The sequence below is a fragment of the Diadema antillarum genome, unplaced genomic scaffold (assembly GCF_040938485.1).
Source record: "Diadema antillarum isolate AM-2024a unplaced genomic scaffold, OU_Dant_1.0 scf00000027, whole genome shotgun sequence".
Lineage (NCBI taxonomy): Eukaryota > Metazoa > Echinodermata > Echinoidea > Diadematoida > Diadematidae > Diadema > Diadema antillarum.
Window position 1 is genome coordinate 700,782 of NW_027270916.1, and position 18,052 is coordinate 718,833.

The 18,052-nt window shown below is 40.8% G+C and overlaps 1 pseudogene; it reads left to right on the forward strand.

Moving 5' to 3' along the window:
- The first annotated feature begins 3,627 nt into the window (after positions 1–3,627).
- LOC139735347 (uncharacterized) overlaps positions 3,628–18,052 on the forward strand; it is a 133,163-nt pseudogene continuing 118,738 nt past the window's right edge.

The window sequence follows — 18,052 nt, forward strand, 5'->3', positions numbered from 1 at the left end:
TTCTTGTATTAATTCTTACACTGAATATCATGAACGCTGTCTGTTCAGCAATCAAACAGAAAAAGCATGCACCGAGGGTGTAGATAGGGGCATATCCCCTCCCACACGAAGGTGATTTTGCGTTTTCAGACCTGAAATTCAGCGATCTGGTGCAAATTTTTTGTGCAATACTTTTTCATCGAAGTGTTAAAATCACGGAATTTAGCTCTTATTCCGAATGTGCACCATCTGTGCCTATGTATAAAGTCTAGTGAGGTAGAGCTTAGGGGAAGGGGGATTTTGCGTTTTTAGAATTGAAATAAAGCGATCTGGGTATAGCCACAGTCTACTTCTTTGCATGGCGGGGGGGGGGGGGGGGGCGAGAAGGGAGAAGGCGTGGGCGAGTGTTATCTCCACCCTTCCCTTCCGATGGAGCTTTTATCTTTTTAAGGTTGAAATTGAGATATCTCGTTTACGCATATTTGATGGAATCAACATTTGGGAAATCACCAAAAAAAAAAAAACTGATGGGGGGGGGGGGGCTGAGGGAGGAAAGGGTCGATTAAAAGGGGAAATTCCCCTTATACATGAGGGAACCTTCAGTTTTCTGAATATAAGTCTTGTGCACTCAGAATTATTCAGAATTTTTTGTAAATCTGAAAAGTGTACTTAGCTAGGGAAAGAGGCACAGAGGGGAGGGTTTGGGAGGGGGATACAAGCACGAGAGATTTTGCGTATTTTGAATTGAAATTCAACGATCTGGTGCACACTTTGAGTGAAATATTCAAAAAAAAAACTTATTTGATGAAAGGTTGCAAAGGAGACCCGCTTCATGTGCATGCATACAGTATACACGCATATTTTTTTCGCCTCCCAAATCCCCGGTCCAAATCTTAGGGGGGGGGGGGGGGGGCGACCGCCCCCATCGCCCCCCCCCCCCCCCCGGCTACGCCAGTGCCCAAGGGAGGTAACACATTCATTGAACGTTGAGATTAATAGTTTGTTTACATTAGAAGAAATAATGTCACTTGTGAGAAAGCTTAAAAACAGTAAAGCACATGGATCTGATAATATAATCAATGAATTTTTAAAGAACTGTCCACCATATGTTTTGGCTGCGGTGGTTAAACTGTTTAATTTAGTATTGAATACTGGCATCGTCCCTACGGATTGGTGTATTGGTATCATTGTTCCATTGTATAAAAATAAAGGTTCGGTGAACGGCCCAGATAATTATCGTGGTATCACCCTTCTGAGCTGCCTTGGGAAACTTTTTACGTCAGCTATTGACTCTCGCCTCACAGCCTTTCTCGAAAGGGCTGGAGTTCTAGGGGATGATATAGAGATTTATTTGAGATTGTTTGTATTACTCTATGCTGATGATACGATCGTAATGGCAGAAAGTCCGTCTGACCTCCAAAAATCCGTAGATGCTTTATTCTGTTATTGCGAATTATGGCACCTTACTGTCAATACAAGCAAAACTAAAATTGTTGTCTTTTCTAGTGGTAAAATTAGAAATAAACCTACCTTTAAGTTTGGAGAAAATGTTTTAGATATTGTAGATGATTACGCGTACCTTGGGGTAAATTTCAATTACAATGGCAGCTTTAAAAAAGCCATCTCAAAACAAGTGAGCCAGGCAAAGAGAGCGATGTTCAGCGTACTGAGTAAGGTCAAGAGATTATATTTGCCAGTTGATATTGCTTGCGATCTATTTGATAAACCAGTAGTCCATTGCTTTCGGAGCGAGGTATGGGGATTTGAGAACATAATGCACATAGAGGTATTCTATAGGAAATTTTTACGGAATATTTTGAGAGTTCATAAATCCACAGCGAGTTGTATTGTTTATGGTGAGACTGGTCGTTATAAACTATCAAAACTGGTAGAAAGTAGAATGATAAGTTTTTGGTGTAGAATTTTAATTGGGAAACAAACAAAATTATCATGTATGTTGTATGAATTGATTAACAGTTTACATCATGATTTAAACAACTCTTTCCATTCTAAATGGATCACGAAAATTAGAAGCATTTTAGACAACTGTGGGTTGGGGAACATTTGGTCACAACAGCACGTAATAAATTCTAAATGGCTAATTCCCCTCTAGAGCTACGCCAAAATGATATGATCATTCAAGACTGGCACAGCGAGATTTTTGCAAATAACCAATGTGTAATTTACAGGATTTTTAAAGACAACCTTACTTTAGAGCCTTATCTTAGACAACTTAATGATAAAGATCGAATGAATCTCTGTAAGTTCAGATGTGGCAATCATTATTTACCCTGTACCAAGGGTCGTTATGAAGGTATTCCTAGACAGAATAGATTACGTAATCTTTGTAACCTGGGTAAGATTGGTGACGAATTTCACTATTTATTTGAGTGTTCTTATTGTACGTTAGACTGAAGCAAATATATTCCCTCTCAGTTTGCCAAACGTCCAAATGCCTTAAAAATGAATAGTTTATTCAATACTTCAAATGCCAAATTACTGTCAAAACTTGCCAAGTTTGCTCATATCATTATGTCAAAGTTTAATAGATAAGTTCATATGTATATATGAATATACATATATATATAAATATATATTTCTCTTTTCTTTTCAAGTCGTTTAACATACTTATTATCATATATATTATTCAAGTTATATCTGTTCAGATTTGCAAGTGTGATGAAAAAGCGAATTGATATAGTTGCAGTATTTAATATACAAATAGTTCCATCTTTCCGATACTTTTTGCCATCTTGTTGTAACTGTTAGCTTGTTATAATATACGTGTACTCATATTCCTTTCTCTTTTATTTCATGTATTTATGCTTGTATGTATGTATAATAGACATGTATATACAATGTATGTTCTCATACTCCGAAAGGGGTCGAAAGGGCAGGGGCGGATCCAGGAATTCCGTAAAGAGGGGACGCGTTTACAAAATTGAAGGGGGCGCACGCACCCCTCCCCCATTTTTTTCTTTTTATTTCTTGTTTCAGCAAAAATTAAAGGGGGGCGTGCGTCGGTTGCGGTCCTTCCTGGATCCGCCCCTGAATAGAATAAAGTTCAAGTTCAAGTTCAAGTTCAAGACGACCATAAGAAAGCAACACAAGTACTGGTCACAGAGTCCACGCGCATGCGTACAAAAACCTACTAGTACACTACTGATAGCCTTTACTCAATCGACGCGTTTTACTCCGTTTTACTCTAGTAGGCCTACATAACTGTAGCTAGTTTAACGCAACGTTAGAGTTTCGGAAAAGAAAATTCGCCGCCCGCCGGCGTTTTTTTTTAAGACGGCACAGATTGGGGCATGGCGCGTTTTAAACCTATGGGAAAAACGTTGGGTTAGGGTATTTTGGTTATGGTTATGGTTAGGGTTAGGGTTAGGGTTGGGGTTAGGGTTAGGGTTAGGGTTAGGGTTTGATGGTTAGGGTTAGGATTAGGATTAGGGTTAGGTTTAGGGATAGGGTCCCCGATAGATTTTTAGTTTCCCCAATCTGTGCCGTCTAAAAAAAACACGCCGCCCGCCGCGCTTCTGTGCGTACTGTGAGTATGGAGAACTCGTTTGTGTTTTTGTTGGAGGAATCCTTGTACGAAGCCTTATTTTAAAATCATCATTGCTGAATAGAAAAATAACTTTGAAGCCACTTTGAAATTGTCTGTAGATACTAGAATGCTAGGACACCGGTCTAACGCTGTTCTAGATCTCTGCGTTCGTTCTGTCTAGTTCATGAGTCAGGTTAGTCCCATACCCTCATTATGCTGTAAGTGGGTGCCTTGCATGGACACAGTGCGGTTGACCGAAAGATCGGTCTGTATCTTGTGGGGACCGGGGGAGCGTTTTTTTTTTTTTTTTTTTTTAAGACGGCACAGATTGGGGCATGGCGCGTGTTAAACCTATGGGAAAAACGTTGGGTTAGGGTTTTTGGTTAGGGTTAGGGTTAGGGTTGGGGTTGGGGTTGGGGTTGGGGTTAGGGTTAGGGTTAGGGTAGACAGAAAGATCCGTCTGTCTGGAGGACTCTTTTATATTTTGCCATTAACGCTGTCCTAGTGTATACGGAGGGGATCCGTGAAGCCAGACGCAGTCTCCGCGGAACATTCCCCGACGGACAGATACAGACCGATCTTTCGGTCAAGGGTTAGGGTAACCCCGTCGCGGGGCGCTGTAACACAGTAACTTTACGGTACGTATTTGTCCGTATGGGGTCGCTGCTGCGGTAAGGGTTTAATAGGGTTTGATGGTTAAGGTTAGGATTAGGGTTAGGTTTAGGGATAGGGTCCCCAATAGATTTTTTAGGGTCCCCAATCTGCGCCGTCTAAAAAATGTACCTCGGGCGCGGAGACAACGTCTCCTATTAATGATCTTCTATGGCGAGGAGAGATGTAAATGTCGAAAAAGTGATTAGAAAAACTAGACTTCGAGAACCCTACTTCGTACAGCTACAGACGGAGGGAGGCATCTAACCTGCAGTAATTTTAAGTTTGATTTACGGTACGGCTTACGGCCGGGTGACATAACTGGAGATCAACACTTAACGTTAGCAGTTTTAAAGCTGTTTAACGTTAATATCACGTCATGAATTTTCTCTTACACTAGTCTAGTCTTACATTAAAAATAAGCAGCTTCCTCTCCGTGGGCCATCTCTCCTTCCTTCTCCCTCTCTGATCTCTCTCCTCTCACCTCTTCTCTCTCTCTCTCTCTCTTCCCCCTAGGCTAGTCAGGTCGCTTAGTGAAATTACTGGTACATGGCGGATAAAAGCATCAAATTTGCCACACGGATTCCTGGAGGACTATTAAACAATATTACACTACAGTAGGAGCCCTCCTGGAATTTTTGAGAAAACACTAAAAAGATGAAGTTTTAAAATGGCCGACACTTAACTAACTGGCAAACCCCTCACTTTTCATGTCTTATTGGTGAGTGGTATATGATGACAATATATTACATATTTTTTTTACTTTTGGTTTGGTTTAGAGCCTTAGTATGGGCAAAAGGGACGGGACACCCCCCCCCCCCCCCCCCCCTTAAAAACTGGTTGTTCGTTTGTTCTTTTGCGTGTGTTTTTGTTTTTGTTTTTGTTTTTTCGTGTTGCTCTATGCACCGCAGATAAAAGCATCAGATTTGGCGCACAGATTACTTGAGGACTAGTGAACAATTTTGGAGCCCTCTTGGAATTTCTAAGGAAAACACACACACACACACACACACCATCACAAACACAAAGTTCAAATTTCAAAATGGCCGACACTTATGGCCAACCCCTCACTTTTCATGTCATATGGGTGATACGATGACAGTATATTTTAGTCTTGGTGTGGTTTAGAACTTGAGTTAAGTTGGACATTGCGGTAGGAGCATTGTTTGTATTCTTGCGTAATGTAAAGTCTCAGAAAGGCTGGGGGAGGGGGTAGGGCAAAAGGGGCGGGAACCCCCATAAAAAATGTCTTGTTTGTTTGTTTTTTTGTTTGTTTTTTGTGGTTTTTTTTTTTTTGCTTGTATACAAAGGCTGATAAAAGCATCAAATTTGGTGCACGGATTCCTTGAGGCGAGGACTATTACCGGTAATCAATATTAGAGTAGGAGCTCTCCTGGAATCTTTAATGAAAAGACACACACACAAATCAAATTTCAAAATGGTTGACACTAATTGCAATCTCCCCGCTTTTATGGGTGATTTGATGACAATATATATTTGTATACTTTTTATTTTTGGTTTGGCTAAGAACCTAAATTTGGACATTTTTGGTCGAAGCATTGTGTACAATTTATGTGGAATATAAGTGTCTGAACTCGGGGGGGGGGGGGGGGGGGGGGTGGGCAAAAGGGCCGGGACTATCTTAAAAAGTGTTGCTTGTTTTTTCTTTTGAGTGCTCTCTTTTTCGTTTTGCTCTAACACTGCTGATTGAAGGTTCAAATTCTCCACACGGATTCCTTGAGGATCATAAAACAATATTAGAGTAGGCGCCCTCTCATCTATGTTTTCTGGCGTCTGGCCTGCCTTGCAAGTGTGACTGCGATAGCGATTTCTGAGCTTGAGGAGACATGTCAAATGAAATCTTGCTTCCATTGCAATATATCTCTTCCAACTATTCTGGCCATTAGTAAGGTGTCATCGAGCTCTGTGATCATGTCCCGGATATTTTTATCAGTGTCGAGTGTTGACACTTCATAGAGGACATTATCCACCCAGAAACATTTTTGAACATCTTATGCTCTGCACTTAGTGGGCCTTTTCTGATCTTCATTTGGGGCATGAACTCTTTTTCTTGGCCTTCTCCTATTTAGAATTACTGAATTTCAAATGGCGAGATCTGTGCCATCGAGCTGTGTGTAACAAAGCTTTCAACAATTTCTTCACTCCCTAAACGGAGTTCAACTGGAACAGCATTAATGACTCGGAACTGTTCGGCATTGGACAGGAATGACTTGTAGGAATCTGTCTTGTCACCACTAGCCATTGAACTCGTCAAGGGACACTTAAAGGGTTCAGCGGTGTCTTGCTGGCAAACACACAATGATCCCACTTAAATACCAGTATTTAAGTATTGGAATTTAATCCAATTATCGTGTAAACCTTTGAATTCCATCACATCATTTCACTTATGGTGGATTGGAGTAATGTGTCATGTATTTGGCAGCAAAGACATTTTCTGGTGAAAACTGATGTTCAAGTATGTACACATATGTTGCCTTGGGATGGTACAGCAGAAAGCACATGTACATGATAAAGGTAATCCTCTAGAGAAAAAAAAAAGGACATTATACAGTTTCTTGTAAAGCGACTATGTCAGTCAGCTAGATTCTTTTGTCTAATGAAACATTCTGCAAAACAAATCTCCCTCAGCCCACAATAAACATCTTTAAACACAAATATAGATTATGGCCAGCACAACTATGACAAGACATCTTACTGTCATCATTTGGTATAATTATCAGTGAAATTCCTGTTAAAAGATAAAGCTCACCCATAATCTCAGAAGGGAAGTTTTCGATTGCTGAGACACGTATCGGTGGCACAAGAAGAAACTTAGACTTAGACTTAGTAGCTCCTGCGTCATCCGATGCATGAGGCGGTCATCTTCTTCCAGCTTCGTCTATCGGCGGCTAGGGCCTTGATATCCTCCCACTCTTTTAGGTCTTTAACATCTCTGCGGACAGTCTGTTGCCAGTTCATTCGTGGTCTGCCTCTTCTCCTTCTGCCTGGAGGAACCCAGCAGAGGGATTGGTTAGCTACAGTATACGATCAGGTGGAAGTCGTGCAGCATGCCCAAGCCACTTAAGCCGCCTTTTACAAATGATGGAGGATACTGGAAGTTGATTAGTTCTCTCTCTGACTTCCTTGTTGGTAATGAAGTCATTCCACTTAATGTGCAGTATTCTTCGGAGGTATTTTGAGTCAAATCCATCAAGCTTGGATTCTTCAGATGTTTTCAAGTTCCAAGTTTCACAACCATAAAGGAGTGTTGATAGGACATTTGAGTTGTAGAATCGAAGTTTGTTTTTCAGGCAAAATTTCTTGCTTGACCAGATTGTGTTCAGCTTCTTGAAGGCAGCAGAAGCCTTCCCAATACGACAGTTATTAAAGTTCCTTTGCAGTCACACCCTCCTTGTTTATAGAACTCCCAAGATATGTGAAGTCATCCACAATGTTAATCTTTTCTTGGCCAATAAAGACATCAAGTGGAGGTTGGTGGTCGCCTGATAACATGTTTTTTGTCTTTTTGGTGCTAATGACCAGGCCCAGTTTCCCTGCTTCATCACTTATACTTCTGACTAGCTGTTGAAGGTCAGATGGGTTGTCAGCTATGGCTGCTATATCATCAGCAAAGTCAAGATCAGATAGGACTTGGTCCTCCATCCAAGTAATCCCCCGCCCTACTGTTGCTTGTTTCATCACCCAGTCAATTGCTAAATTGCAAACAGGATTGGTGATAAAATACATCCTTGTCTGACACCAGTGAGGACTTGAAACCAGTCACTGATCCCATCATCTGTTCTAATACAGCATCTAGAATCTTGGTAGATCTGCTGAATTGCATCAACAACTTTTATTGGGATTCCATACAAAAGAAGAACCTTCCATAACGATGGTCTATGAATACTGTCAAAAGCCTTACTAAAGTCTATGAAACTGACTGCCAATGGGACTTGATACTCATAGCTCTTTCAATGATACGCCTGAGAGTGAAAATCTGCTCTGAACAGGAGCGCTTGGGTCTGAAGCCAGCCTGTTGTTGGCAAAGTTTCCCATCAACCACCTCTCTCAATCTGTTCAGAATCATCTGACAGTACACTTTTCCAGGGATGGATAAAAGAGCTACTCCTCTCCAGTTGTCACAATCGGCTAAATTTCCTTTCTTTGGAATGCAGACAACAGCCCCATATTTCTAGTCCTGGGGCACCTTCCCACCATTCCATGCACTGTTGCAAATTTCAAGTAGCCATGCAACGACAGTCTCTCCACCAGCCTTTAGCATCTCTGCTGAGATCGCATCCATACCTGGTGCCTTCTTGTTTTTCATCTTCTTGATGGCTGCTCTAATTTCTGCACGGGTGAAGTCATCAGTGTTAATTGGTAAGGTCTCATTAGGTTGAACTGGCTCAGCAGGTGATTGTGGTGCAGGTCTATTGAGTACATCTTTGAAATGTTCAGCCCATCTTTCAAGTTTCTCTTCCCCTTCAGAAAGAAGTGTTCCATCTTTTGCTTCAATTGGGCCAGCTCTCGAAGTAGAAGAATCTGTGTGAGTTATCTTCTTTGCTATGCGATACACTGTTCTCATGTCATTTCTCGCTGCTGCCTCAGCTGCATCAGCTTGAGCATCCAGCCATACTCTCTTGTCACGTTGAGCTCTTCTTTTCACCTCCCTGTCTTTTCGCCAGTAATCCTCTCGAGCTGGGTCAGTGTTATTCTGTTGCGCCCGGCTTAGATGTCTTAGGTGGATCTGTTTCCTTTCTTCAATTAGATTCCAGGTATTATTGCTTATCCAGTCTTCCTTCAGTGATTTTCGATAGCGTAGGATCTCCTTGCCTGCTGAATCCATGGCATCCTTCAAGCTACTTTGTATCCCACCACTCCTCTGAGCCAGGTTAGGGTTCAGCAAGGGCATTGAATCGATTCTGAAGAGATAATTCGAATGGGTCCCTTACATTAACATATTTAAGCTTAGTAACATCAAATTTCTTAGATGTCTTTGATTTCTTTTGCTTTTTTCAGTTTTATCTTCAACTTGGCAATTGCAAGAATGTGGTCACTGCCTATATCAGCTCCTCTGTAGCAGTGCACATCATGAATGCATTTTGCTCTCCAAGATGGTCCTAAAGCAAAATGATCAATCTGATTTTTTGTCACATGGTCATTAGAAATCCAAGTAATCTTGTGGATGTCTTAATGTTCAAACATAGTAGATCCAATTTTCATATCATTCATGGAACAGAATTCTATGAAACGGTCGCCATTATCACTTCTTCTGCCCAGGGCATGGGGTCCTAGTATAGTTTCAAAGCCTGTCCTGACGCCCTCTATCTGGGCATTTAAGTTACCCATGATGATCTTGATGTCATGGCGCGGTATCTTGTTAACCAAGTCTTGTAATTGAAGGTAAAATTTGTCCTTCTTGTCCTCTTCATGTTGGTTTGTAGAGGCATAGCATTGTATAATTGAGACTCTTGCATGTTGGGTGACAAAACGTGCTCTCATCAGACGTTCATTAACTGGTTCCCACTCAGCTAGAGCAGCCTTGCTTGCCTTGTTCAGGAGAATGGCAACTCCGTCACGATGAATGCCATCGTGCCGTCCTGAGAAAAGTATTGTCTTATTCTCATGTTTCAATTCCCCGGAATTTAACCAACGTACCTCACTTAGGCCAAGGATACTTATTTCATAATTGTCCATTTCTTCACATAGTTCATCTAATTTTGTAGACTCATAGAGAGATCTAACATTCCAGTAGCCGATGCGGGTCGCACTCTTTGCAGTCAGGATTCGAGTCTTCAAGCCCAGCAGCTTCCTCCGATGAGAGGCTTTCACTGCTACCCGTCATGGAGCCCACTGTTGGGGACGACTGTAGGCCTAGCCGCCGAGGATCCGCCGAAATATGGTGATCCGTTTTAGTAGCAAAGATAGAAGTTTTCCCAGAGCAGGTCGTTGGCCTGCTGCCGAACCTCTTTCGGTTGATTAGTAAGGCTGAAGAAGGGTCATCACCTCGTGAAGTTTGAAGTTTGTCGCCCTGGTTTGTTTGTCTCCTACTGGTATAGCCAGCAGACCCAACAGTCCCCACCGCAGGAAGGTAAACCAGGACGTTATTACCCGTCAACTCACAAGTCGGTCTCCCCCTCGTATCACATATTGCATATTGCTTAAAGCATAGAGGCAACATGTATCCACTACCGGGGGCAGTCTCCTCCTTGATGTCAATCAAACCGCCGATACTCAATTGTATCTTAAGTAAGGGTGTGTTCAATTTGCGAAGGCAGAATCAGCATTTTGAAACGCTGATTCAAAACGCTGATTCAAAACGCCGTTCACGGGAGCACTGTTTATGCTCACTTTCTTCGAGCCTTGGAAAGAGCGTTTGCGATTGCTTCGCTGACCTCAGCAGAGGCAGGTCAAATTGGGGCGCGCGCTGCGATCGGTGGCCTGGCCTGAGAGAGCAGCTGGGAAAGACATGCGTTCACAGTACATGGGAAAACTGCAAAGGCCAGGGTAGCTGGCTGGCCAGGCGCGCGCTTTTTCACGTGAACTGGAAAGGCGTTTAGATGGTGTCACTCTTAACGCGTTTAGAAACGCTGTTGCGTTTATGCTTCCCCGTCAAATGTGATTAGTCAGAAACGCTGATCGTAAATGCACCTTTTTGTGCGTTTTGGATCGGCGTTTTGAATCAGCGTTTCTGTCGAAGTAAGCATGAACGCAACAGCGTTTTGCACTAATCACGTTTCAAAATGCTGATTCTGGCCCGAAAAAGGGAAGCATAAACACGGCCTAAGATAGGAGAAAACAGACTTTGGGGACCAAACAGACTTTGGAAAGAAAGCAGTAGCTGAATGTAGTGTAACATCCTCACCAGAGGTTTCTTAGATGTCTGTCTTTACAATGTGTCTGTTTCTGGAGGAACATAGCTTATCTTAGTCTGACTTTCCATACCACATCAGGAAGTTGTTAGTGGTTGAAGTAATTATTCGAAGAAATCCAATTTCATGGAATTGTAGAACTTGCTAGATTTATGATGGGAGTCAAAATAATGTTTCCAAAAGACTACAGTACAATGCACCCCAATCATAACAAACATTGTCCAGACCGGCATTTTTTGTTTTCTCCCGTTATATCGAAATTTCATTATAACTGAAGTTATAGAAAGGTGTAGATGATAGCTTTGGGACCTGTTTTTTTGTTTTGTTTTGTTTTGTTTTTTACTTCGTTGTAACGAAAATTATTACTGCGTTCGTTAAAACAGGGGTGCTTTTTATGCCTCCGCCACGAAGTGATGCCGGAGGCATTATGTTTTCGGGTTGTCCGTCCGTCCGTCCGTCCGTCCGTCCGTCCGTCCGTCTTTCCGTCCGTCCGTCCGTCCGTCTTTCCGTCCGTCCGTAATGAATTTTGTGGACAAGGTAACTATCAAAAGCTGTTGAGGTATCCTAATGAAACTTGGCATGTATGTGTATTAGGGGGTGAAGTTGTGCCTATCAACTTTTGGGTGCACATGCTCAAGGTCAAAGGTCAAAAGGTCAAGGTCAAATACATAAAATTTCACTATTTCCACCATATCTATGCAATGCCTGAAGATATTTTCTTGAAACTTAGTGCATACATGTATTACCCAATATAGATTGCCTGGTGAAAGTTTGGGTCATGAGGTCAAAGGTCAAAGGTCAAAAGGTGCCTGAAGATATTTTCTTGAAACTTAGTGCATACATGTATTACCCAATATAGATTGCCTGGTGAAAGTTTGGGTCATGAGGTCAAAGGTCAAAGGTCAAAAGGTCGAGTAAAAGTATTAAAACTTCTTTTTTCTCTGTAAATTGGAAAATTGTGCAAGGTATCTTCGTGGAACATAGTATATACATGTACTGACTGGCAGTGATTATCTAGAGAATGTAGGGTTCATGGGGTCAAAGGTCAGGGGTCCAAGGTCAAGTGCAACACTTCAAAATTTTACTATATATTTCCCTCATGTTCATGCAATGCCAGCAGGATTATTATTTTTTTTTTACACTTGGTGTATGCATGTGTAACCTAATAGAAATTCTCTGGAGAGTTTTTTTTTCTTCCTTTTTTTGCCTCAAAGGTCAAGAGGTCAAAGATCAAGTGAAAGTGCTGAACTAACTTTTTCCTCCATATCTCGGAAGTGGCTCAATTTATCGTGAAACTTACTGCATATTTATGCATGTTCTACCTGAAAGTGATTATCTTATGAATTTTAGGGTCAAAGGCCAGATGAACATGGTAACAATTTACTATTCAGTACAGAAATTGCACTTTTTCTCCATACCGGTACCATGAAAATTACTCAATGCATAAATGTATGAATGGGTCAAAGTCAAGTTAAAATCCCTAAATCCCCAAATACATGCTCTCCTATTCATCCAATTAAACCAAGGTCAAGGAAGGTGAACATTCAACACATTTGTGACAAACTTGTCATTTCAATATTTTGCCAGTTTTGTGAAAATGTAATCACACATTGTCCACATGTACTATCTAGACCTATTAGGAGAATCATGCATTATGGCGGAGGCATACCAGTCGCCAAAGCGACATTTCTAGTTTTCTTTTTATTTCTTTTGTTTTAACAAAAAATAGAAGGGGGCGCACCCCGGTGCGCCCCCACCTGGATCCGCCACTTAGTAGGAAAACCGCTTATTTCGGAAACTATTTTCTGTCTATTTAAACTGTATATGGTACATATATTTGATCGGCATTTAATACAATGTATATTTGTACGTGTATATTATATTTGATTGGTAATTAATTCCATTAACTCCATGTTTCAAATGTTTTGATGTTAATCATGGTCTCATGTTTAGGTTTACATTTTCAGTCCATGAAAAATAAATCAATTCACAACAGATATGAACCTGTATGTTATCATATTCCCTTATCATAAGCATAGAGAAATATTAAAATTCAGCATTTTCACCCTAAAAATTAAAAAAAAAAAAGTTCAGAGGGCTCCTACTCTAATATCAATGAGTAGGTCCTAGGGAATCACCTCTGCAAATTTGGTGCTTTTATCCACCCTGTAACGGTAAGCCCAAATTTTGACATTAATTAAGCGACCTGACTACCCCTCTCTCTCTTACTTTCAACCCCTCTCCCCTCAGCCCTTCCCACTTTCTTTACCACCTGTAACATTGTGAGACTCTTTGATAGACAGAGAATACCTGTACTTAGAATACCTGGAAGATTTAGATAGACTACAGCAATGCAGTATTTTTGTTTTGTTTAGAATGACTGATTCTACTTTTCTACGTTATCTTTTTGAAAAGAGAAACTTTGTTATTCCTACACGTTTCCACACATTTCCTATATAATGATAACGATAACAATAACTATTGGCACATTGCATAGTCCCATACATGATTATGTGTGTTGGTTAGGCAGGTGAGTGTCTTGAGTTGGAAAGACAATAGACCTACAGTAGCGATTTTATTTTTGCTTGTGCTGGCGTATAGGCCTCACCCCGACTTTATTGCTTTATTTTTGTTCAAAATTGTGCGGCCTTATCGGTGGCGCGAGTAGGCCTACAGTATACAATTAGTTGAAGGAAACCTAGCTTGACCAGACGCTGTGCTTCGCATAGCATCTCTGTGCGCCAGTGCAACACTTGTGTACAGTGACAGGGATTGAATGAAAGTCGTAGTAGTAATAAAGTTGGAATATGTATCATTGGAATTTTGGATTTGCTTGCAATGTATCAAAAGAAATCTACCAAGAAACTTACATGGCTGACTCGAGTTGCTGGGATGATGAGTTGTTTTGGAGTACTTTGAGATTAAAAATAGTAGTCAGTATACCAACTTTTATTCAAGAAAGATCCAGGCTAACTCTCTCTCTCTCACAGGGACAACTTGGCCCTGTTTCAGACAACTTACATGCAGTTCGTGATCACCTTATTCTATTCATAGGCGCACGTTCACGTTGTATGCGCGCCAAGGAGGTTCTTTGATGCGCTAGTTGTATCAAGTCAACCTATAAATGCCAACAGCCAGAACGCAGAGCGCTCCCATAGTACAACAATGCACAGCTACAATAAATTGTACCATCAAAGCGAGGCCAAGTTGTTCCCAGGTCTGAGTTAGCCTGACTCCGTTCTGAGATTGTGGCTCCAAAAAAACCTTTTTGGTAAATATTTCGCATTTTCATCGTTACCTTTGAAGGAATATCTTGTTTTTGCAGCATTATTCCACATATTTCTTAGGCATATGTGTACATTTTGGAGTGAAATTTGACTGTTCTGCAGGTGTACCAAAAACTATGTTTTACCTTGAAGTCAACAGATCCATCTCAACAAAAAGTACCCGACTGGTGAATTTTGTCATAAGATCACAAAGATTTTTGCACCCTTTGAACGTGAGTGTGTGTGTGTATGTATGTGTGTGTGTTTGTGTGTTTCTGTCTGTTTCCGTACATGCCTACAACCCAAGACTCAGGAATACATCATGTATGAAAGAAGTGTGATATGAAACTAAAGTTCTTATGCACACTACCGGTACCGTAAAACGGGGTGAATAGGGACAAATTTAAAGTTCTTATGATTGTATTTTTTTTCATGCAGCCCAGAGACTCAATCTTATGTGGGGATTTTATGTCCACCTAAAATACCTTTAATTTGGTATTGTGAAAAAAAATAAATATTTGGGGGAAAAGTATGTTTTTTTATAAAATGACGCTGTCCCTATTGACCCCAAATTTGAGGTCAACAGGGACAACACTATTTTTTATCCAAAAAAAGCTGTTTGGAGGCATTTTTTTCTTCCAATCCATCCAATGAATTGGATTAAGGGAACAACTACAGAGTTTAAAATGATATACAAACATTTAAGAGCAATCTATTCCATTGATAAATCAATCTTTAACAAAAATTGCAACAGCCCAACAAAATGAGCTGATATAAAAAAATGTGACCAATCAGGTCAAAGGTTAAGATTGAGAAGTAAGTCAAAACTTTACTAATCCATTGAATTGCACTCAAATATTCACCCACTTCTTCTTCTAGTGGCAAATCATGATGTACAATCTTATTCATACACTCTAAATTCAGTGTAACTTGACTCTTATGATGTCGGGGATATTTTGGGAGTTCTTACAGCAATTATAAGCTGGCACCTATAGTATGGGTCTGACCCAAACAGATGTGTTATTGGCATTAAAACATGCAGAAGACAGAGAAAAGGGTCATGAAATACAAGTGGAAAAGTCCTAGCCTGTCTTAGGCAGTGAAAAAAATTCCCAAGAGGGTGGGTGGGGCCGGGGTTCCCAGACCCTTCCTCCCCAAGTTAGGGTTAAGACAGCAAAGTTCACTCTCATCTATGTACATACGAAAGTGAAGCCACATATCCAAAGATCTTATTGCTCTCTTGTCAAGAGATTTAGAATAAAAATTCACACTTTTGGAAATAACTGGACATAACAAACATTTCAGAGCAATTTATGACATTGTAATAGCTAATCACACAAAAAATTTAAAGGGCCAATCAAACGACACCATGGTGTCCCTATTCACCCCAGTCAAACTGATTTTTTGCCCAAGAGAAGAAAAAATGTGCTGTCACAAATTCCTGTAGGAATAATTATTTCATATTTAAAGGTGTGTTGTAGGACCTAATAGGCTGGATTCATGAACATTTTCAGCAAATTTCATTAATCAATGGCCACAGGAGCAGAAAAGTTTTGACCGCCCTGATTTTTTTGTGATTTTTTGAAAACTTTTTATTTGGACCTCCTGTACCCTTTTAAAAATTTTTCACATCAGGAGGACCACTTTCTGGACACTGTTGGATGGTCCTTCCATCCTGTGATAAAAGTAAGAAAAAAAGTTTAAGCAAATATGAAACATGCACATTCAAAAAATTTTTCTCGGTTTTGTCCCTATTCACCTCGCCGTCCCTATTCACCCCGTTTTACGGTACCACTTTACAACTTTTCCTATAACGAGCATGGTTAATAGCCCAGAAAGTTTCCATGTTAACATGTCTTTGTATATTTTACAAATTTTATTTTGGAGGGGGGGGGGGGTAGGCAAGTCTTTTCTCTTTTTTTATACCCCCGCCAAACGAAGTTTGAAGGGGGTATATAGGAATCGGCGGACGGTCGGGCGGTTGGTCGGGCGGTCGGTCCGTTGCAAATCTTGCGTCGCGAACTACTTCCTCAGTTTTCAACCGATTCCCATAAAACTTGGCACAGATGTGTGCCTTGGGTTGTAGATGTGCAAGGCATATTTTTTGACAGTACCCAAAAGTACGTTGCCATGGTAACGGCATATTATGGGCAAAAATGGGTACAAATCTTGCATCGCGAACTCCTCCCACAGTTTTTGATCAATTTTTATGAAATTAGGTACAGATGTTCATCTGAATATGTTAATGTGCAAGACACATATTTCCGCAGTGGCAAAAAGTGCGTTGCCATGGTAACGGCATGTTATTGGTAAAATATAGGGCAAAATGCTTCATGGCAAAACTGCTTCATCAGTGTTCTTCCAATTCTAATGGAATTCATATTGAATGTTTGTCTTAGGATATAGGTCAGCATGACACATTTCTTGACAGTGACAAAAAGTATGTTGCCATGGTAACAGCTCACATATTATGAGCCAAAATGATGGAAAATTTTGTGTTGCAAACTACTTCCTCAGATTTTGCCCAATTTCCATGAAACTTGGTACAGAAGTGTGCCTTTGGTTGTAGATGTGCAAGACGCATTTTTCGACAGTACCCGAAAGTACGTTGCCATGGTAACGGCATATTAATGGCAGAAGATCAAGGAAAGATCTTGCGGATTTAACTACTTCCTCAGTTTTTTGACCAAAGCTTATGAAATGTGGCACACACCTTGATCTTGGTGGGAAGATGTGCAAGACATATTTTTCGGACGTGTCGGAAGCTGCGTTGCCATGGTAACGGCATATAAATGGCAGAAGATCAAGGAAAGATCTTGTGGATTGAACTACTTCCTCTGTATTCGACTGAAGCTCATGAAATGTGGCACACACATTGGTCTTGGTGGGAAGATGTGCAAGACATATTTTTTGGACGTGTCGGAAGCTGCGTTGCCATGGTAACGGCATATTAATGGCGGAAGATCAAGGAAAGATCTTGTGGATTGAACTACTTCCTCAGTTTTTGACAAAAGCTTATGAAATGTGGCACACACAATAGTCTTGGTGGGAAGATGTGCAAGACATATTTTTTGGACATGTCGGAAGCTGCGTTGCCATGGTAACGGCATATAAATGGCAGAAGATCAAGGAAAGATCTTGTGGATTGAACTACTTCCTCAGTTTTTGACAAAAGCTTATGAAATGTGGCACACACAATAGTCTTGGTGGGAAGATGTGCAAGACATATTTTTTGGACGTGTCGGAAGCTGCGTTGCCATGATAACGGCATTTAAATGGCAGAAGATCAGGGAAAGATCTTGCGGATTGAACTACTTCCTCTGTATTCAACTGAAGCTCATGAAATGTGGCACACACATTGGTCTTGGAGCGAAGAAATGCAACGCATATTTTTCGACATGTCAGAAACTGTGTTGCAATGGTGACAACATTTTAATAGCAATAAATCTGGAAAAACCCTTGCAGATTGAACTACTTCCATCGTGACATCAAATTATTGCAGTAAATCTTGGAAAAATCTTGCGTAGCAGGCTACCAATACACATTAACCTCTGTTATTGCATGTATTCTGTTTTTGAAATAAGTTATCTCAGTGTGTGTTATGCCATGTCATAAACTGTCTTCAATGCGTGTTTTCACCAAGTGCTGTAATTTCCTTGGGTAAGACTGTCGTCATGGGGCGGGGGTATTAATCACCTTCAGTGATATTTCTAGTTTTCTGCTGAGAAGACAGCTCG